The sequence below is a fragment of the Ctenopharyngodon idella genome, chromosome 2, assembly GCF_019924925.1.
Source record: "Ctenopharyngodon idella isolate HZGC_01 chromosome 2, HZGC01, whole genome shotgun sequence".
Classification (NCBI taxonomy): domain Eukaryota; kingdom Metazoa; phylum Chordata; class Actinopteri; order Cypriniformes; family Xenocyprididae; genus Ctenopharyngodon; species Ctenopharyngodon idella.
In genome coordinates, this window is record NC_067221.1 from 18,112,059 (window position 1) to 18,127,868 (window position 15,810).

The window sequence follows — 15,810 nt, forward strand, 5'->3', positions numbered from 1 at the left end:
CCAGAAAGCTTCAGTCAACAACTCTACAGTCTTGCTCGCCTCAAACTTCAGCCATGAGACTCTGCTTCTGCTCATCCGCCTACACTCCAACATGATTGGCCTCCCAAGACATCACTCCAGACACAAAAAGGCCTCCAGCAAATCAACAAACCTGGGAAACCCCTTTTCAGCAAAGGATGCTAGAAAAGGGAATCCCAATCAAAGACATAAACAACAAAAGGAATACCACCAGATAGCCGAACTGGTGTATTGATATAAAATTTAATAACTTTGCCTAAGCCAAGAAAGAAGCATTAAATTAATGATTGATGGTTCGTTCAGGTCAGGTCTTATAAATTGCATATATTCCTAGAAAACAATAAAAACTCATTCTTTCCTCACTTTCTTTTTTTCTGCAACTCATGTGAATGTGTGTGTGTTTATGTATTAGATATTAGTTTTGTGTGTTAGAATAATCAAAGTCTCGTTTGTATTTAAAGAGAAGTGTTCTTGTGTTATGTGCTTACGAATTTAATGTCTTAAACTGCTGATCTTGTTAAGGGAGACAACAACCAATAAAACACAGAACTATAACACATTCATTATACAGAATAATGGACATTACCATATGAGTGGGGGAAAAAACAGAGTTGAGGGCACCTTGATGTGTTTTAAAAAATATAATCTTATGATAAGAAACAAGGGACAAAGATGGAAGAACATTTAAAATGTCTAATATTTTCATCACATATACGAGAACTGCAGTCTGTCATGTCTAGTTTTGGTTTTGTTTCATATTCATGTTTCATGTCTTATTTTGTGGTTTTCACAGTTATTTTATGTTGCCATGTGCTCCTTTTTGTCATGAGATTCCCTTGTGCTCAAGTGTTCATGTCAGTGCTTGTTTAATCTCTGTGTATATATTGACCTCAGTCTCTGGTCTAGTAGTCAGAGTTGGTGAGTGCCATGTTCCTGTTTACAGCCAAGTCCAAGGTAAGTCAAGTCATTGTTTCTTTTGCGGTCCGTGCAGAAACCGCTCTCATGCGTGCTCCGTGTTCTTACATATTAAGTATTGTTACAGTGATATTTTCTATGTATTTGTAGTTAAACAGCAGCTGTAAATGCATCGTGGGGAAAACGCAACTTTTGTGTTACTGAGGAAACATACACTTGTATATGCCTAAAGGACAACGCCGCAGTTGAACAGGCAAGCATGTGTCATTTGAACTCTGCTGTAATGTCATCTCTTGGATTAAGAGTTCATTCTCATGAATAATGAGAATTAATGAGCTCTTTGTCATGAATAAATGCAGAGAAGTGCTCAGAAATGGTTGACATCAGCTCATTCATCCAGCCCCTACTGGATCCCCGGCAGCCAATCACCACTCCGGATCTTGCCGGTAAGCCGTCACATTGCTCCAACTTTGCTTTTCAAACCGGAAGAGAAATCGCTCTAAAAAAGTGCAAAAATAACTCATTTCCACTTATGGATAAACTTAATGAGTACCTTTAGTGTTTTCAATGATGTGCAGCCAGTACATATCTGTTCACATCTCAATAAAATGTGCTTTTAATATCCGCTACAGAGCTAATAGTTACGACCCGTTTAATTGAGCGCTGGACGATACATTTGTTTGGCCATAAAATATGTGACTCTTTAAAAATTCCAAATAAAATTAATTAATTCCCTGTGAGCTAAATTGACCCATTTCCCTTACAGAATGTATGAAATTTATCTGGGAGCATCGATGCAAGTGACATCTGACATGCTCACTGGAAATACGTAACTCTAGCTAAAATGTCTATCAATGCTCTATCAAGTTTGACATTACCATTGTGTTCACCTATCTTTTGGATTATTGTTTTTAAAGCTTTGTGTTGAAACCTTCTTCTTCATCTTCGTCTGTTTACCTGCAACCACCCGTGACAGCGCGCTGCATGCTAAAACAATTTACAATGTGACCAGTGTAGTCCTATTCACAAACAGCTGGCTCCTACGAGCTGGTTACTTTTAGTGAATAAAAAACGTACAGCGTGACCAGTCTGATTCCCGGATTATTAACTCGTTTGAGTTGATTCATTTCATGAATAATTCAAAAAGACGTTTTGAAATCGGACAAATCCTTCGCTGAACCGAATAGATCTGGGGTGCATTTGTGAAAAGCATTTTTAGCAAACTATGGTTGAAAGTTCTGAAAGTTAAATGAGTCAGTGTCTCCAACGCTATCTCACGGCCAATTCGTATGTATTTTACAAGGTGGCTAATTCGTACGAATTTGTACGACCTCACTTGTATGACCTCACTCGTACGAATTCATACGATTTGTCTAAACCCCAGTGACGGGTATAGGTTTAGGGGCGGGGTTAGGAGTACGTCATTTGTACAAATTCATACAAATTTTGCAACTCGTAAAATACGTACGATTTAGCAAAAAACTTACTAGTTCGTACAAAAAGGTCATATGAATTCGTACGAAGTAGCCACCTCATAAAATACGTACGAATTGCCATGAGATTGAACTATGGTTTCAGGAAACACCAACCCAAACAAACATTCGCAAATAGCATTGCAAAATTGTGTGGTTGGAACTACAGCTCTCGACCTGTAGTTAGAAGCATGGTTTCTTGTTAGATAACATGCGGACTTAAATAGATATAAAGAAGGCTAACATGCCATACAATCTATATTTGTCATTTCACATATATACAAATTTCATTCTATGTCTTTAAGTTTGTCAAGAGAATGAAAGTACTGTTTTTGAAGAGTGCGCATATTTATACATGCTCTAATATCCCAGGGGGAACCGGCAATTGAGTCAAATATCAGTAAATAAAACAAAACAGTGGAGACAAAAGTAGTGACATACATAGCAACCTCAGATGGCATCCTCAGATGTTATGTCCCTTTACAGAAATAATCTGGGTTACACTTTATTTTAAAGTGACATAATTACATTGTGCTTAATCAAATTATTTACATGTACTATAGAGTTACGATTAGGGTTTGGTTTAGGGTAAGTTACTTGTAATTATGCATAATTTACTGTTATTACTATAGTAAGTACATGTAGTATTGTGTAACTAATTCACCTTAAAATAAAGTGTTACAACAATCTGACATCCACTTTATCTTGAATGGATTAATTGGCAGAAGTTATTACTCCACCACCTGTGAGATGTCATTAACAACAGCTATATTGTTGAATCAAAGTGGTTTGAATGACAAATGTGCAACAAAGTTACTACAATTGTGGGAAACTTTCGTGACTAGTTAATTTCTCTAACGATGAATTGTACTATGGTTAAGCAGTGAATTATGTCTTTGTACGGAAAACACACCCCAGAGCAGTTAATGAATCAAAATCAGTCTGAACTGCAAGTTATCCTAATTTTCAATGATACCCATATTGAAGTGAAGAATATATTAATATTCAAAAATACTGCAGTCACCAGGCCTTGAATGTTTTTAAACCAAATGAGAACACTGTAATAATGAAACCCATTGTACTGGTATATTTTTCTCTATAACAGGGCATTTTACCTAATTTTCCTAGTGGTGTTTGACTAAGCGTTATATCTAATGGTAATTTATGTGGAACACTGCCCTCTGGATACTTAATTGTATTAGTCTCTACTCAGTAATTAAGAACAAGCTCAGGCAATATTCATCTTCAACCCACATTTCCCGAACCGTCAGGTCTTCATGTTACAGTTATTCATTAGACGTTCTTCTGAGAAGCTGTCCTGATGTTAAAGTAATAACCATGATCAAACAAGCCTTTTACAGAGCACTTACTGATTTTACTCTCTAGGCCAATTATATAAGTGTCATACAGATAGTAAATTCAACCATTATTACTTTACCAAATGACTTAAGAGTTCTGTAAGACAATTTTCCCTTAATTATTTATATGAAAAATGTAATAAACATGCAAAAAAAGACAAAATGATGATCTTATAAATCGATCGGTATTTGCCAGGCTTTAGAAACAATACTACAAGAAATGCAGAGAATTGCTTGATTCTCATGATTGTATAGTATATGCAGCTTATTAGTCACTATAGTCCTCCAAAAAAGCTCAGGTGCTGTGCGACCCCATATATGAACATGAGTTGTATAATGTATGCATTTTCTCTCCCATGGTGCTTCATGTTAGGTGATGATTAACCTAAAGGTTAAATGGCTCCCCTGGTCAGACTGATTCTATTTTCAAAGTTCTCATCAGACAGAGTATAGCTGGAATCTGGGATTAAGTGCTAAAACTCTTATGCGGGTCTTTGGGATTTATAATAAGAAAAAGGTCATGTCTATGATTCTCAGAACAAATGATAATAAACTGAACCAATATTCATGTTGAAGTGTGGTGCCCCACCCTGTAAAAGGTTTCAATTTGCCACTGATGCTACTATTAAACCATTTATCAGCCAAAATGCAGTGTATTCATAGTGTACAAAAAGCCCCTCTGCTTATTGTACACCATTGTTCATCTTCATTCTGCATTAGAGACAGTGCACAGTTGTTTTAGCTGCTCTGAAAGCAATTTTATGGTGGCTATAATGAGTGAAGGCTATAATTGAATAATGCCTCTAAAACCATTAATGCAGTCAGAGGATTACCATAATACTGGGGATTAGTATCTTCACATAAATGTAGAGAAGTTACTGCTTTGAAAATACACTGATCATTTTTCTTTCCAGTGATTTAGTTCCTAATTAAATCCAAAATGAATTTCTGCACTGAGAATTCTAAAATATTATATCAAAAGATTGGATTTAGCAATAAGACTTAATACATGATTATGTTATTTGTTTATAAGATATATGTAACCAATATAGTATTGATGGACAGTGATATTTATGCATTAGATGATAGATAGATAGATAAATAGATAGAGTATCTCACAAAAATGAGTAGACACATGGTAGACACATGGAGTAGACACGCTTCTCCACCTTCCGCTTGAGGACGCCCCACAGGTGCTCAATAGGGTTCAGGTCTGGAGACATACTTGGCCACTCCATCACCTTCACCATCAGCTTCCTCAGCAAGGCAGTTGTCATCTTGGCGGTGTGTTTGGGGTCATTATCATGCCGTTCAGCCCAGTTTCTGAAAGGAGGGCATCATGTTCTGCTTCAGAATGTCACAGTACATGTTGGAATTCAAGTTTCCCCTCAATGAAGCAGAGCTCCCCAGTACCAGCAGCAATCATGCAGCCCAAGACCATGATGCTACCACCACCATGCTTGACTGTAGGCAAGACACAATTTTCTTGGTAGTCCTCACCAGGGCGTCGCCACACATGCTGGACACCATCTGAGCCAAACAAGTTTATCTTAGTCTCATCAGACCACAGGACATGGTTCCAGTAATTCATGCTGTTGGACAGGTTGTCTTCAGCAAATTGTTTGCGGGCTTCCTTCTGGGACGACGGCCATCCAAACCGACTTGTTGCAGTGTGCGGCGTATGGTCTGAGCACTGACAAGCTGACCTTCCGCTTCTGCAACCTCTAAAGCAATGCTGGCAGCACTCATGCATCTGTTTTTTGAAGCCAGCTTCTGCACCTGACGCACAGCATCTCAACTTCTTTGGCCTGTTCCGAGTGGAACCCGTCTTGGAAAACCTCTCTCTATGACCCTGGCCACTGTGCTGTAACTCAGTTTCATGGTGTTATCGATCTTCTTATAGCCTAGGCCATCTTTTAGAGAGCAACAATTCTAATTCTCAAATCCTCAGAGAGTTCTTTGCCATGAGGTGCCATGTTGAACATCCAGTGATCAGTATGAGAGAATTGTACTCAAAGCACCAAATTTTAACTGCTCTAATACAAGATCCACACATTGGCATGGTCCTGTCAAGAGAGACAAAAACATGAACATGATGAATAGGACATGTGGCTTTGCATGGTTAAACAGCATATCACTTAGGGTGTACTCACTTTTGTTGCCAGCTATTTTGACAATAATGGCTGTATGTTAAGTTATTTTCAGAGGACATAAATCTATACTGCTATACAAGCTGCACATTGACTACTGTAAAATATATCCAAGTTTCATTTCTATAGTATTGTCCCTTGAGAAGATATACTAAAATGGTTGCTGAAATGTGAAGGGTGTACTCACTTTTGTGAGATACTGTAGATAGATAGATCGATAGATAGATAGTTATCCTATATTCTTGCAAATAGCTGTGTTCAGTGCTTACTGTTTTCTTTGCTTTGGTTAATGTATTTAAATGCATTGTTCTAAGGTACATTTTTATCTAAACACTTAACCATTACAACCTCTACATAAAAGCACATCTCTGATAACAGGTTTGTAAGGAGCAGAATGAGTAATGAACAAAGGAATCATTATAGTCACTGCAACACTCAGCAGTTTACTGCATTCATTTACCGTATACACAATACACAGGATGATGCTTTCTGAATAAGCAATGAGGCTGTGAATATGCATTAGACTGATATAAGAATCCAGGTAATTACCACTTTTGACATGACATATGAAGGTGATGAATTCTCACCTGAATGCTATAAATGGATGCAATATATTAACTTCTAGCACAGTACCTCGGGACTAGACAAAGAGGTACAACGGAATATGATTAGTAGGCTATGAAGACTGCTATTCGATAGCAATATTGTCTGTGGTTTAGCTTTAGCTTAGACTTTTAGCTTGCTAAGCTAACAAGCTCACCTTAGCTTAGTCTCAGACTCAGACGTCACGCCCACGGGCCGTTGGCTGAATGTCTGATGCATATGGCACACTTAACTGGAAACACTTCAGGATTTTCGAAGTCGTCATCTGGTTGGTTGAATTCTACGGGATGTCCGGGAGACGTGTGCGTCACGTTCTTTAACGGTCCGCCTGGAAACAAATGCCATGACGCCAAACTGTGATAATGAGCGCTTACCAGGATCAACTAAATGCTGGATTTTCAAAAGTATATGAAGTTTGCAGCTCCATTGTTGCAGTAAACTTGCACAAGGTTCTTGAATGAATAATTTATTAGATGCACGCCGGTGTGTTATTGTAGGGACATTGACTTTACATTTTCACCCCCCTAAACATGACGCGGAACAAAACAAACTGTGACTGGTTGCGTTACATGTCAGTCAAATGCCCTCTTGGGCGGTTCTTGGCCAATGAAAGCTGCGATAGAGTCAAGACCTTCTGCTGTCAGTCTGAAGGTCTGACTACATGAGACTAACCTTAGCTTGACAAGCTAAACATAATTTAAAGTAGGCCTAGTTCATTTACTTTAAAATAACCTTTTAGAGAAATTAGAATATATTGTTAGCCACACCTCAAAAAGGGCATTTTTCAAAAATATGTATAATTATCATTAGTAAGCTATTATCTGTGAATATGCGAAGCTTCCGATTCATTTAGCCACTATGTATAACTAGAAGTATAACAAAGTGCAGTAAATGGTCATTTGTGCTACAAACCAGTGAGTTTATAATTATGATCGTAAATTAAAATAATATGATAACCTATACCAGTTTGCAGCATCAAACAGCATGTTTTTGTATAGATAAAATAACTGGAATAACTGAAAGCTGCTGACACCGGAAGCTTCACACTTTCAAGTTAAAAAATGGTTGTGCCCACTCTTAGATTATAAGGTGGATAAATATATAGTACATACAGTTTAATCTAAACAACACCCTAATTAAACTGAATTGAAAACAAAGTATATTTAAAGGGATAGTTCACCCAAAAATGAAAATTTGATGTTTATCTGCTTACCCCCAGGGCATCCAAGATGTAGGTGACTTTGTTTCTTCAGTAGAACACAAATGATGATTTTTAACTCCAACCGTTGCGGTCTGTCAGTCGTATAATGCTTGTCAATGTTTACTCCATCTATAAGAGTCAAAAAAGACATGCACAGACAAATCCAAATTAAACCCTGCGGCTCATGACGACACACTGATGTCCTAAGACATGAAACGATCGGTTTATGCGAGAACCCGAACAGTATTTATATCATTTTTCACCTCTAAAACACCACTGTCCAACTGCCTTGCGCATCCGGTTGGTGAGGTCTGAAAACACGTTCTGACCTCACCAACCGGATGCGCAAGGCAGTTGGACATAGTGGTGTAAACTATCCCTTTAAAGTTATTTCACTGCCAAAAAGGAATAAAAAAAAATGTGACACAGGAAGTTACAGAAACACAACTGTGTTGATTTAAATAAGACTTGATACATGAATTAGTAAATCATTGTGTAAACCAGTTCATAAAAATTAACCATTCAAATGAACCAACTCAAAATGAGTCCGGCTTCTCAGTGTTATTTGAGAGAGATTCTAGTAGAGTGTGTTTGATTATTATCTCAGCTTGCTCGATTTGAAAGGCTGTAATTTAGTTGTAGGTTCCAACTTGTATCTTTTTTCTAGGTAGCACATCAACACTATCAACTCAGAGTGCACCTGAGAGAAGTTGACAGTAAAAAAAAGAAACAAGCGGAGACTATGCAATCTTGTTTGAATAACTATGATTTGTTTTGACGGTGGTGGGGGGCCCCATTCAGGCTTAGGGGAGGACACGCTATTGCCAACAGGGTCTTTTGTTTAGGTGTAGGGGAGAAGAGACCAACCAATATGCTTACCTCAGCTAGTTCACTCTGGTCATGATGGTTTTCAGAAGTAATTACAAAACTGGAAGTTGCTATTTGGTAACTTCTTGTAAGATAACTTTGAAATGAAAAAAGAAAAAAGGCTTTTATACCCTTGTAAAAACGAAGTGCACTTAATTGTACTGAATACACACTTCTGCACAAAATAAGTCACATTAAACATTTCTTGCTGTTAACAATTTCTACATCGACATCTAATATTAGGTGCACAAAATGTCTGCGAGTTTAAATGTCAATCCAACAAGTGACAATGTTAACATGAGCACACTTAACTACATGAGTGTCTAAATATATCATCTCATTGTACAACATCTTTTTTTCCCTTCGTCATACTCACAGATGACGCAATCATTCAACCTAACAGATTAACTAATGTTGTACACAACTTAATTAACTCGATAACGATTCGACCTCCTGAACATACAAAATTACATTCTTAAACATCATATATAACTCTGATTGGTTTTTATGACGACAAATAGAGAAAGATAAATGTCAATTAGTTCAAAGTAATGCATAAATCAGCAAAACTCACCAGAGATCTCGTAAACGAAAAAACTCACAATCAAAAGCATTGACTGGTTCAGAGACGGGATGAAACGACAACCTGAACAATCAATAAGAGTCTTAGTAAAGTAAATACATATTAAAAATGATAAAAACATAAAGAAATGAATAATTTATGCCAACCTCGTGCGAGCAAGTTGAGCTGGCTTCTTCATCTGAATTTTACATTGAATGACTCACTCAACATACTGCAGTGATTACCGACCTCTAGAGGTTAGCCGTAGTATTGCAACAAATACACAAGCGTTGCTTTGTGGTATATAAATGAAAAGGAGTTACAAACAAACAAAAAAGAAAAATGTAAATGTACAACTCAAGGGGGTTACATATGACTTTCTTCTTTCAGCCAAATACAATCGGTGTTATATTAAAAAATATCCTGGCTCTTCCAAGCTTTATAATAGGAGTGAATGTTATCCTATATTTTGAAGCCCAAAAAAGCACATCCATCCTTCATAATAGTAATCCATATGGCTCCAGGGGGTTAATAAAGGCCTTTTTGTAAGAAAAATATCCATATTTATAACTTTATAATCTATAATCACTGGCTTCTGCTAACAGCCATATGGAAGTTGAGTTCTGGTGGAAGAGTGAGCTTTGACCCGATATATTTATGTGTATTATTTTTAAAGTATATTATTTCTGTAATAAATGCTCTTTTTAAAAGTATGCTTCAGGTCAAGTAGCCTTTTTTCACAAGAGTAATTTTGAGTTCAACCTTAGTGGTCAAGCTTTCATAGTAACCTACTCTTTTTTTAGTCATAAGGGTGTCATGGAGGAACTGCTGCCTCGCTCCCTCCTATTTCTGTCCAGATGCCAAGCTCTCAACTGGAGTGGGATTTGGAAGAAGGATCCTCAGCCCCTGGAACAGCTGAGCCAACTATACCAGATGACAGATGGGCCGACCCCTTCCGATATCTTTTTTACCCACTTGTCACTGTTCTCCTCACTAACACTGGCGCCACCTTTGACTGCACTCTTTATCCATGACCACTTTATTACCTTTATTTATGTTATGTTTGCACTTAAAAATGTAAAAAAAAACCTCTTCAATTGATGATGCAATCACCATCATGTGTCTGTCTTTGCTTTGAGTCACACAATTCTATCATTAGATAGTTAGCCTATCTCCTTATAGGTGGGGTATGTATTTTTTCAACAACACTGTTTGGAAGTTAGTCGGGCTGACATCAACAACAAACGTCTAACCAATCAGCATTAGGGGGTGTATGACGGTCAAGGAGACAGAATGAGCAATAGGGAGATTTGAAAGAAAAAAAAAAGAATATTAGTTAATATTAGAAAAGCTTTCCAGCGCTGGAGAGAGCTAAGCGGGAAGGCCTGAAAACAGACATGGAGGATGCTTTGATCCCGCTTCGCACGTGAGTAAAACTGAGTTTGAGTGTCATTGATTGATTGTCTGGAGCTGCTGTGCTGTTGGCGACTAACAACAAACACTTGTTTGTATTTTCTCTTGTGTATTGTACGTTCATTTTTTGTGCTTTCTTGACGTTCGTTCATCATCTGCACTTTATTTTTCGTGAAGCATTTTGTTGCACATCAGCTGTGATAAACAGACATCCACTCTCGCATTGCGTGTGTAACAGTGGCCAGATAGTGAGAGTTGCTGCGCACTCACAACCGCTAGAGAATGCGGTGTTTGGCGTCATTGTCAGTGCACTCGCCTCGCCTGCCAGAAGCAAACGGGCCGGGGCTCAAGACCGGGTGGGTTTGTTTGGGTTGAGTTCAAATATCAACAATGTCCAACAGCTTTGTTGAAAAAATGCATACCCCACCTTTAAGTAGCTTTAGTGTACATAGCTACTTTATTTAATAGCTTCTAGCATACCTATCGTAATTACGTTTTCATATGAGTAGCTTGACTGTAGTTGAACTACTTTTGTGTTGTGTGAATTATGTATGTATTTCATGTACTGAAGCTAGTTTTAGTGTTAGCTTTCCCAACACTGATAGTATCTTGCAATGAACTCTCGTCCTTCAAAAGCACTTGACAAAAAACACAAGCTGAAGCCGAAGCTCCAACAGTCAACAGTCATGTTGATCTTACTGTATAATAGTATTATAATATTCCATCATCAATACTGAGGACATTAATACTGTGTACTTTATATATACTGTGTACTTATTGCCAAGACTTTGTATTTGTTTTCTGTTGGATCTACTGTTTATTATTATTTTATTTCTGTTTGATCTGTTTATTATCTCCCCTGTTCAGTTGCAGACCAGGCCTGGGACATTTTCAGACAGAAGGGCTAGAGACTTTTTTTATTAATAGCATCACTGGCCACTCAATAAATACTCTGGCATTTCAGTCATATTGTATATCCCCTGAATATTGCTGTATGTGAAAGAGTTTCATTTTATGCTCTTCTATAAAACACAATTCACTGATACACAAGATGCCCCCCTTCCCTGCTTCCTTCCTTATCTTCCTCTCCCATCCTTCCTTTTTATCTTCTTTGTCTAATTGGAAAGGGTCAGCCTCTGGGGCAATGTCCTCATATCCTGATTCTACCCAGAAATTTTATATTACAAGACATAAGAGAGGGTAATTTGGAAAATAATGTTTTATACTATGATTGCTGCACAAATGACTGGTTGAAAATGTCTTGTTCCTGTTGGTTCATGTTCCCATGCCTACCACAGGATCCTGTTCTTGCTGTACTGAAGTCATTTCTACACCAGTGTGATGAATGTAAATTAGTATCTTGGTTTTACAGCCTTTTGTATTTTTTTCTTTGTGTGGAAGATTGAATAATTGTTCTAGACAGCAGGAAAAAAAAATGTGCCAAAAAAACCAACATAACGAATTATTTAGTGATGGCTGATTTCAAAACACTGCTTCAGGAAGCTTCGGAGCATAATGAATCTGCGTGTCGAATCCGCAGTTCGGAGTGCCAAAGTCACCTGATTTCAGCAGTTTGGCGATTCGACACGCTGATTCATTACGCTCCGAATCTTCCTGAAGCAGTGTTTTGTAATCGGCCATCACTAAATAAGTCGTTATTTTGTTTTGTTTTTTGGCGCACCAAAAATATTCTCGTCGCTTTATAATATTAATATTGAACCACTGTACTCACATGAACTGATTTAAATATGTTTTTAGTACATTAATGGATCTTGAGAGAGGAAATGTCATTGCTCCCTATGCAGGCCTCACGGAGCCATCGGATTTAAACAAAAATATCTTAATTTGTGTTCCGAAGATCAACGAAGGTCTTACGGGTGTAAAACGGCACGAGAGAGTAATTAATGACAGAATTTTCATTTTTGGGTGAACTAACCCTTTAAGTGTTAGTGGTATTTAGTAAACGTTTCAAGTGCACTGAAGTACTACTGAAGTAGAAACATACTTTTAATTAGTGTATTTATAGTGTATAACTTTTACAATTTTATTTAGCACAAAAATAAGAATGTACTACAAATGTACTTGCTTGTATATAAGTATTTTTTTTAGTGCATTCAAGTATACTTCAGTTTTCCCTGGGTAGAAAGGGTGAGCTGGGGGAGGTGGATGGTTTTAGAGGAACTCTGATAGCACACTGCAGGACTAGGACTGAAACCAGATTACTTAAATGTTGAGCAAGCAATCTCATTCGCCGCAGGATCAGTAGAGGCCAATCAGCTTGTACCATGTGGTAATGTGATTGCTTGCAGATTGCATGTAAAGGACCTATCAGCCTGTGCCATCTAGAGTTTCATGACTGAACTAGATATTATCTGTAGAGCATATTAGCATATTAGAATGATTTCTGAAGGATCATGTGACACTGAAGACTGGTGTAATGGCTGCTGATGGCTCAGATTTGTCATTACAGGAATAAATTACATTTTAAAGTATATTAAAATAGAAAAAAAGTAAATGGTTATTACCATATCATTTATTAACATTATTACCAAAGCCTTTAAGTGGTAGCAAACAGTTCAGCGGAAATCCCCGCCCTGCAACCAACTTGATTGGCTGGGGTTACAGTGAAGGGTAGATTAAGGGATCAGTAGGCAATCGTTACAGTAATTGACATGGCCAATGAAATGTTTAGAATCGGCTCCAGGGCAGGATTTCTGCTGAACTGGTTTGAGGGGAAAAAATCACGCCTTTGGTGAGCATAGGAGACTTCTTTCAAAAACATAAAAAATTTTACAGAGCCCAAACTTGTGAACGGTAGTGTAAACTTGTGAACGGTAGTGTATACTACACACTGTTCATCATTTATCATTGTTCATCATCTGTATATACTAATCTCGTTTGACTGTTCTGCTCTATATATCTCAAGGTTGTAAGTTCAACAGTTCATCACGTGGATGAAGTCATTTATGTTATTTTGGACCTTGATGCTCTGTAGAACTTTGCACTTTTAGCACAGAGGTAATGCTGTTTCCAGCTGAATGGGTCTTGATTTGTCAGAGGAGAGCTCACTGCTCCACCGAGTGTGAAAACTCACTCATGAGGTGACTACAGCAATTGACAAGTGGCTCAATAATCCTGAACCACAAGTGCTCCTCAAAACAGCACTTTACTGTGGCCTTCATGTCTCCTAACCTTTGCAGGGAAGTCAAATGAATGACTGTCTTAATGAGTATTTCATTTGAGGATTCTCACTCACTGATCAAGTTTTAAGGCCTGTTCACACCAAGGATGATAACTGGAATGATAACAATAATGATATAGTTTTAAAAATTGTTCTAAATGTAAAAGAATAGCAGATTCCACACCACAACTATAACGATAACAGCACAGAGAAATTATATCACTGGAATCACTTTCACAAAGATTTTTTTTTCCCCCCATCTGATGAACAATAAAAACATTGATAGCCAATCAGAATCCACCTGATTTTAAAGAGCTTGAGCATTTAAAGCAACAGACAACAACTTAATAATTTACACAATTATAAAGTAATACAAAGAAATTCATATAACAATAGAAGCTCTAGGCATCCCAATAGTAAAGGACAGTTGAATCACAACACAATAGTTTCACAGTTACATTCTTTTTAAGAAAGTCCTCGACTGAAACAATGGAGGCGCTGCAGTTAAAATGTGCACATTGTTTACTTCATATTGTAAATCATTTCATCCAAGGTTTGAAATAAAAGACTCATGTAAGATGTACTGTAACAGTGAAGCAAAGCATAAACCTCTTTCTTTCTTTCTTTCTTGAGACTGCAAAAAAAAAAGAGAGAGAAACATATTTGAGTCTGATACTATATAAAAAAGACATTTCTGTGAGCAAGGAAATTGCACTGGTTTAGAATTTTCAGTATATTATAATTTTACTCAGAAGCTATTAACACTTTCATGATTTATAAAATTATTTTATAATACTATTTTTCACTATTATGATTTATAATTTAATGTATTATCAATTTGATTCATATAATTCTTTTTTTTTTAAATAAAAAGTTTCTTCTTTTTCTTCTTTTTTTTTAAGAGCAATAAAAAAACTCAATTATGAACTAGCCTGTGGCTGTGAAAAATGAAATCCCTAGCTTAAATGGCAGAGTCATAATTCAATTCCAAGTAACATCCTGGTCTGATCCCATTATTTGGGGTCAGCTATTTTTTTGGTGCCCATCTGTGTCTGTATGTATCAGTGTCTGATCTCATTGCGTCATAATGGAAAAGCCCAGATTCTTCATTTAAACTGCACTAAATCAAGGGAAGTATGTTGCACTTTAATCTAGTCTCTCGTTCTTTTAACTTCACATTTTTGAGGGACGTTCTCTTCAGCAATCTCAAAAACAAAACCATGTTCACTTTTCTATTTGAATCAGTTTTCAAAGTGATTCATCTCTGAAAAGGTTACCAGATGCATGGATCTGATGGTCATTTGAAATCCTTTCGTGATGAGAGATACCTATTTTCTTGCCTAATAGGAAATCAAATCAAAGACAAGTTTTTCAAACTCCTTTCCTCGCGGTGCTTCCTGTTCAATGCATTTTTGATCTGCTTAAAGATGTCTGTTCCACTGAGTGAAGCTCTGCAAATTGCCAAAGCAATCAAGAGCACAAACTTTTCTCTGAAGTTGACAGCAGAGTAAGAGTTGTTTTGACATCTAGATAATCATTTTCTGCTTTTAAGGTTTAGACTATTTTTGTTTTATTTGTCTTGGTCTTTTATTTCATGACAGTGAAAGCTCCATTTGACCAAAAAAAAAAAAAAAAAAAAAAAAATAGACCAAGGATGTAACCACATATTCAGGATCGGGTGAACCAAAATAATGTTTATTGTTGTAAATCTAGTGACAACAGCTTACTTATTAAATTCTGTATGAGAAAATAATGTCACATTGAAAAAATGACACACTTAAAGGGTTAGTTCAACCAAAAATGAAAATAATATTTAATATTATATTTAATAAGTAATATTTTCTACACCCGTAAGACCTTCGTTCATTTTCGGAACACAAATTATGATATTTTTGATAAAATCCGATGGCTCAGTAAGGCCTGCATCGCCAGCAATAACACTCCCTTTTTCAATGCCCAGAAAGCTACTAAAAACATATTTAAAACAGTTCATGTGACTACAGTGGTTCAACCTTAATATTATAAAGCAACGAGAATACTTTTTGTGCGCCGAAAATAACAAAATAGCGA

General features: G+C 36.9%; 2 long non-coding RNA genes across 3 annotated transcripts; one reads left to right on the forward strand and one right to left on the reverse strand.

Moving 5' to 3' along the window:
• The first annotated feature begins 415 nt into the window (after nucleotides 1-415).
• On the forward strand, nucleotides 416-11,611 carry LOC127503815 (uncharacterized). Its single transcript, XR_007927223.1, has 2 exons — nucleotides 416-1,379; nucleotides 9,950-11,611. It is a non-coding gene; the product is annotated as an uncharacterized LOC127503815 (long non-coding RNA).
• Nucleotides 1,334-9,363, reverse strand: LOC127503809 (uncharacterized). Of its 2 annotated transcripts, XR_007927222.1 has the most exons (7): nucleotides 9,314-9,363; nucleotides 9,159-9,230; nucleotides 8,597-8,681; nucleotides 7,730-7,846; nucleotides 6,674-6,844; nucleotides 4,883-5,829; nucleotides 1,334-1,432 (listed from the first exon to the last, which is right to left on the reverse strand). It is a non-coding gene; the product is annotated as an uncharacterized LOC127503809 (long non-coding RNA). The 2 variants fall into 2 exon arrangements; XR_007927221.1 differs by having other exon boundaries at nucleotides 1,373-5,829.
• Nucleotides 11,612-15,810: the final 4,199 nt, after the last annotated feature.